This window comes from Bos mutus, chromosome 1, assembly GCF_027580195.1.
Source record: "Bos mutus isolate GX-2022 chromosome 1, NWIPB_WYAK_1.1, whole genome shotgun sequence".
Lineage (NCBI taxonomy): Eukaryota > Metazoa > Chordata > Mammalia > Artiodactyla > Bovidae > Bos > Bos mutus.
The window spans coordinates 95,556,734-95,563,074 of NC_091617.1; the positions used below are offsets into that span (position 1 = coordinate 95,556,734).

Genomic DNA, 6,341 nt, shown 5'->3' on the forward strand with positions numbered 1-6,341 from the left:
ATTGATTTGTCTTTATTATTGAGCTGTAAGAGTTCTTTAAATACTCTGGGAACAAATCTTTATCAGATACATAATTTTCAAATATTTTCTATGTGTTGACCCCAAAAATACTATTTTTAGAGCAATTTTAAATTCACAGCAAAATTGAGCAAAAATACAGAGAGTTCTCATATACGCCTTGTCCCTGTTACATGCATAGCCTTCCCATCTATCAACATCCCCAATGAATTTTTTGGCCAATCCAGTACATATAGTTATGTATATATCACAAGAAAATATATTCACACATACATCTCCTTGGTTTATCGGCTAGGAGAGACTAGAAGCAATGACACCCCAATAGTAGTGAACACATCTTGCACCCAGATCTTGGTTTCCAATACCATTCTCCCATAAAAGGAACCAGGTCTCCTTGGAGAAAAGGCTGCTTATAAGACTGGAGCAGAAAGTAGACACGGTATGCCAGGAGCCAAAATGTTAGAAAATGCTAAAAATTAAAGCCCACAATGATGGGGGTATGTCAAAGAGACCTGAGAGTCCACTGAAAAAGTTCTCAGTGGCCAAAGTTGGAAAAATCTGAGCAACAAAATCAACAAAGTAGTATTGAATTATAACCTGAAACATAGACGGTCTAGGAGTCCATACTGATACACATAAATGATTGAATAAATAAATGGTGAAGAATAAGTAGATCCTTTTGCAGGAGAATCCCAAATAATTTATGTAGATAGTCAACCCTTAAGTGCAGATTGTACATAAAGACTACCTTCCACAGAGTGCAGATGAAGGGGATGGGTGGGGAAGAGAAATGTTATGGTGGCGAGCTCACACTACTTCAAGCCAGGTGATCGTGTGAACAATAGTGAAAGTGGTGTTGATAGTATGCACCCCATTCAGGAAAATACAATGTCCATAGTCAGCCAGAGTCACTCTTTATAACAGTCAGGAAGAGATCCTACCTCTGCCCAGAGCCTTTCCTCTTTAGATAACTTTTTCACATCATTCAAGGCTCAACCGAAGTCTTGAATACTCCAGCTTAGCCAAACACTTGTCCACCTCCAGAGCCCTGTGGATGGCACTCACCTGCCTCTTGAAATGAGCTATTTATGTGCCTGTTCTCCCATACTGTGAGTTCCTCGAGGGCTGAGATCAGTGTTAGTCATCACCATATCCTCTAAGCTAGAGAGAGCATTTGCCTAACACATAGTGAATGTTAATAAATATTGGTTGAACTCAACTGAACACTCATTACATTATTGAACACTTAAATATAGCACAATAGTGGATTAAAATAGCTATTTCCAACTTAATAATCTTTTAAAAAATATTCTCTCTAGCATGACTCATGTTATCTTTAAATACAAATGATGGGTGTAATTCTGTGAATTCACATGATTTCTAGACTGAGCTAAGCTCTAGCGGCAGGGTTTATGGCAAAACTCTTCAATGAGGGGCTAGATCACTTTGCCTTCCAAAAAATGATGAAGAGCATCTGGTAAGAGTTTTACTAATTCTTTTAAGCTTCATTTAGTGTCATGATGCAGAAAATTACTAAAAGCTACCCTGGGATTTTGAAGGTATAAATACAACTCACAATGAGCCCTGTGAATTCCCTTGGAAGAAACTCTGGGAGAATGTGGCTCATTAACTGTGATAATGGATCAAAGAGAGATGATATACAAGCATTTTCATAACAAGAACTCTGAATTTGTGTAAATGGTGTATGGATTAGATGTGAGTGTAAAAACATCGGCGCACACAGTATGGGATGTTGGGAAGCTTATGAGACTAAGGTAGTATTTCTCAAATAGTTTTGGCTTGGCTTCCAGTAAGAAAATAGTTTTATATCATGGTCCTTTGCATTTATATATAAGCATATGTATTATGTATAATTGAAATGAAATACATGTCCTTATTATATGCATTCTCTTCCCTTCCAATCTATTTTGCTTTAGAAAAATGCTAATCTAACCCACTAAATTGATTTTACCCCTCAGTGATGAGTCAAGTTTCACAATTATTTCTCAAACATTTTATAAAACTTTTCAAATATATAGAAAAGTTTAAAGAACTATATATTGTATAATGTTGTACTCATATAGCCACTATTTAGTTTCAACAATTCAAATTTAGTTTTGGACGCTTAAATGCTTCACATATATATTATAATTTAGACTCCAGAAATGTATTCTCTCTTAGTTTTGGAAGCTACTAATCTGACATCAAGGCATTGGCAAGATTGGTTTCTTTTGGAGGCTCTGAGAGAGAATCTCTTTCAAGCCTCTCCTAGCTTCTTGTAGCGTTCCTTGGCTTATAGCTACATTACCCCAATCTCTGCCTCTGTGATCACGTGGTGTTCTCCCTGTCTTTTTTCTGCACCCGTGTCTACACATGGTCTCCTTGTAAAAACACCAATCACTGGATGTAAGGCTACTGTAATCCAGTGTTGAGGCAGGGGGATAGATGGGCTGAGCAGTCGGAGTTTGTCTCCTGTGGACAGATAGTCTAAGATGAAGATAGTAGTAGGAGCATGAAAGGAGCTGAACCCTGCCCAGACAAGAGACCACATATTTTTCATGCCCAAGGTCAAGGAGACGTAATTGACTACACATGAGCAGAAAGGCTCCTCAGAGGTCAAAAGGGATGGGGCATTACCCCACAGTAAGTGATGTCAACCTACGCATAGGCCTCTTTGCTAGAACCCATCCTGGATAACAGATGTGCATGCACACATGGGAGGATCCTGAGAAAAACCAAATACTGACTCAGAACCAGGCACTGGAAGAAAGGCTCCATCCAAGTGATTCAAACAATCATGAGGGCATGACTCTCTCTGAACCCACCCATATGTCTGTTCACATGTACTGTTTTTCCTCCTAATAAACACTTCACTAGTTTTACTACTTTCCATCACTTTATGGGAATTCATTTCTACAGAACCAATGAGCCAGGGTCTTGTCACTGGCAACTGCTCTTGTGACCCTGGTGGCCTAGTGGCTAGTATTCAGTGCTCTCACTGCTGCCTGACTTCAGTCTCTGGCTGGGAACTGAAATCCTGCTTCAAGCCACTGCAGGCACCTGAGATCAGTATGACCTCATCCTAACTTGAATACATCTGCACAAACCTTTTTTCCCCAAATAAAGTCATGTTCACATGTAATGTGAATCAGGACTTCAGCATATCTTTTGGGGGATACAATTCAACTCATGGTAACTTTTCTCCACATAGCTTATTCCATGAGATTTCAGAAGTACAGATACTTGTCCTTCCTTTTCTGTAATCTAGATCAGCTATGATCTAAACATATTGAATGGAAAATGCCAGAAACAAACAATTCATAAATGTTTAGAGTGTGTCTGTTTTGAAGAGTGTGATGAGGTTTTTGTGCTGTCCCTCTCACCTTTCCTGGGACATGAATCATCCCTTTGTCCAGCATATCTCACCCATTAGTCACTTAGTAGCCGGCTCAGCGGTCAGATGTCAGGTAATGCAATGCTTCTGTTCGAGTAACCCTTCCTTTACTTAGTGAAGCAAGTGCAAGAGTAGTGATGCTGGCAGTTTGGATCTGCCAAAGAGAAGTTGAACCATGCGTACTATAAATGAAAAGGTGAAAGTTCTTGATTTAATAAGGTAAGAAAAAAAGTGACATGCTGAGGTTGCTAAGATCTATGATAAGAATGAATCTTCTGTCTGTGAAATTATAGAGAAGGAACAAGAAATTCATGCTAGTTTTGCTGTTGCACCTCAAAGTGCAAAAGTTACAGCCACGGTGTGTGATGAATCCTTAGTTATGATGGAAAAAGCATTAAATTTGTACAATAAGATAGTTTGAGAGAGAGAGAGAGAAAGACCACATTCACATAACTTTTATTTCAGTATATTGTTATAATTTTTCTATTTTATTATTATCTTGTTAGTCTCTTATTATATATAATTTATAAGCTAAACTTTATCAAAGGTATGTATGTTTCAGAAAAAAACATAGTACATATAGGGTTTGGTACTGTCCATGGTTTCAGGTATCCCCTGGCATTCTTGGGCTTAGAATACACTAAGAGGGGACTACTATACAACTATATACAACTATACAACTACTATACAACATTGCTTCAATGCTCAAAAGATCCCTAAGTCCCCTCCTGATTAATCCTCACAGTCACTCTATCCCAAAGGCAAATCAGAGGTCTTTTTCTTTAAAACCATAGATTAGTTTTGCCTGTTCTAGAACTTTATATAAAAGAAATCACATCGATTTGCCCAGCTTCTTTCACCCAGCAGGGTTTTGAAATTCATCCACGTTGTGTGTATGAGTAATTTGTTCCATCTTATTGTTGAGTAATATTTTATTATGTGAATACACCACAGTTTGTTTATCCATTATCCTGTTGGTAGAGATCCAGGCTATTTCCAATCTCTGGCTATTATGAATAAAACTGTTAAGAACATTCTTGAGACATATGCTTTCATTTCCCTTCGGTACCGTATTAGCTTTCTATTGCTGCTATAACAAATAACCACAAACTTAGATGTTTTTGCTGTTGCACCTCAAACTGCAAAAGTTACAATACAGTGTATCATCTTACAGTCCTGCAGGTCAGAAATCTAACACAGGTCTCCCTGGGCTGAAAGCAAGGTGCTGGCAGAGCTGTGTTCCCTTCTAGACTCTAACGGAAAATGTTTCCTTACATTTTCCAGCTTCTAGAGGCCATGCACCTTTGTTCACAGCCCCTTTTCCCATCTTGAAAGCCAGCAGTGTTGCAATTCTGTGACCATTCTTCTGCAATCACCCTTACATCTGACTCTAGTCATTTGCCTCCCCAAAGAGCCGACTCATTGGGAAAGACTCTGATGCTGGGAAAGATTGAGGGCAAGAGGAGAAGGGGGTGACAAAGGATGAGATGGTTGGATGGAATCACCAACTTAACGGACATGAGTTTGAGCAAACTCTGGGAATTGATGAAGGAGGGGGAAGCGTGGCGTGCTGCGGTTCATGGGGTCACAAAGAGTTGGCACAACTTTGCAATTGAACAACAATCCACTTTAAAGGATCCTGTAATTACATTGCTGCTGCTGCTGCAGCAGCAGGACAATGTGTTTAGCAACCTTAATTTCATCTGCAGCCTTAATTCTCTTTTGTATGTAACACAGGTTCTGGGGATTAGGACCTTGACCTTTTGGGGAGCATTGTACTACTTACCACAGGTACATAGTCAGGAATAGAACTGCTGATTATAAAAAAAAAATTAGTGTGTATTACTTTACTAAATTTACTCTTTTGGGGCAGGCACAGGGAGGAGCTGCACCTGATGGCTTGTGGGATCTTCGTTCCCTGACCAGGGATTGAACCCAGACCCTCAGCAGTGAGAGCACAGAGTCCTAACCACTGGACCACCAGGGAATTTCATGATTATTTTTTAAAAATTATGTTTTACTTTTTAAGAAACTGCCAGAACATCTCCCAAAGTGGTTGTAAAATTTTTTCATTTCTATTAACAATGTTTGAGAGTCCCTTACACGAACAATATATGTGTTAGGATTGCATCACATCTTTGCCAATGTTTATTGCTGTCTTTCTTATTTTAGCTGTGGATGTTGTGTCCCACTGTGGTTTTAATCTGCATTTCCATAACACAGCACTTTTCATTTCATTTGCTTATATGTCGCTTTTATCTCTTTCTTCTGTGAAGTGTTTTTTCAAATCTTTTATTGGATTTGTCAGTTTCTTACTGAGTTGTATGGGTTATTTTCACATAATGGATACCAATCTTCTTTCATGTATATGTTCTGCTAACATTTTTTTTCTCAGTATATGGTTTGTCTATTTTATGAATAGTATCTTTTGATAAACAGAAACTAAAAATTTTTTTAATGATTTTGCTTTCTGCATCCTTCTAAAAGCTTCATAGTTTTAACTCTGATGTTTAGATGTATGACCCATTTGAATTAACTTTTGTGAATGGTATACGGGAGTTGTGAGAGAGGGGTTGAGGTTTCTTTCTGTATGTATGTATATCCAGTTATTCAAGAATCATTTGTTGAAAAGATTTCCTTTCCCCATTGAATTGTTTTGATGGCTTTGTTCAAAATTAGATGACTGTGTATATATGGACCTATTTCTAGACTTTCTGTTCCATTTCTGTTGCACTGTTCTCTCTTTCCTCATACAAGTACTAAGTTGTTTTGACTATTGTAGCTTTATAGTGTTTCAAAGTCAAGCAATACAAGTCTTCCAACTTTATTCTCTTTATTCCAATTTGCTTTGGGTTGTCTAAGTTTTTTGTATTTCCATATAAATTTTAGGATCGGTTTATTAATTTCTATCAAAACTCCTGATGGAGCA

At 38.1% G+C, this 6,341-nt stretch overlaps 1 non-coding gene across 1 annotated transcript; it reads right to left on the reverse strand.

The window, feature by feature from the left end:
- Positions 1 to 5,326: 5,326 nt before the first annotated feature.
- On the reverse strand, positions 5,327 to 5,399 carry TRNAE-CUC (transfer RNA glutamic acid (anticodon CUC)). Its single transcript has one exon. It is a non-coding gene; the product is annotated as a tRNA-Glu (tRNA).
- Between the last annotated feature and the right edge of the window lie 942 nt (positions 5,400 to 6,341).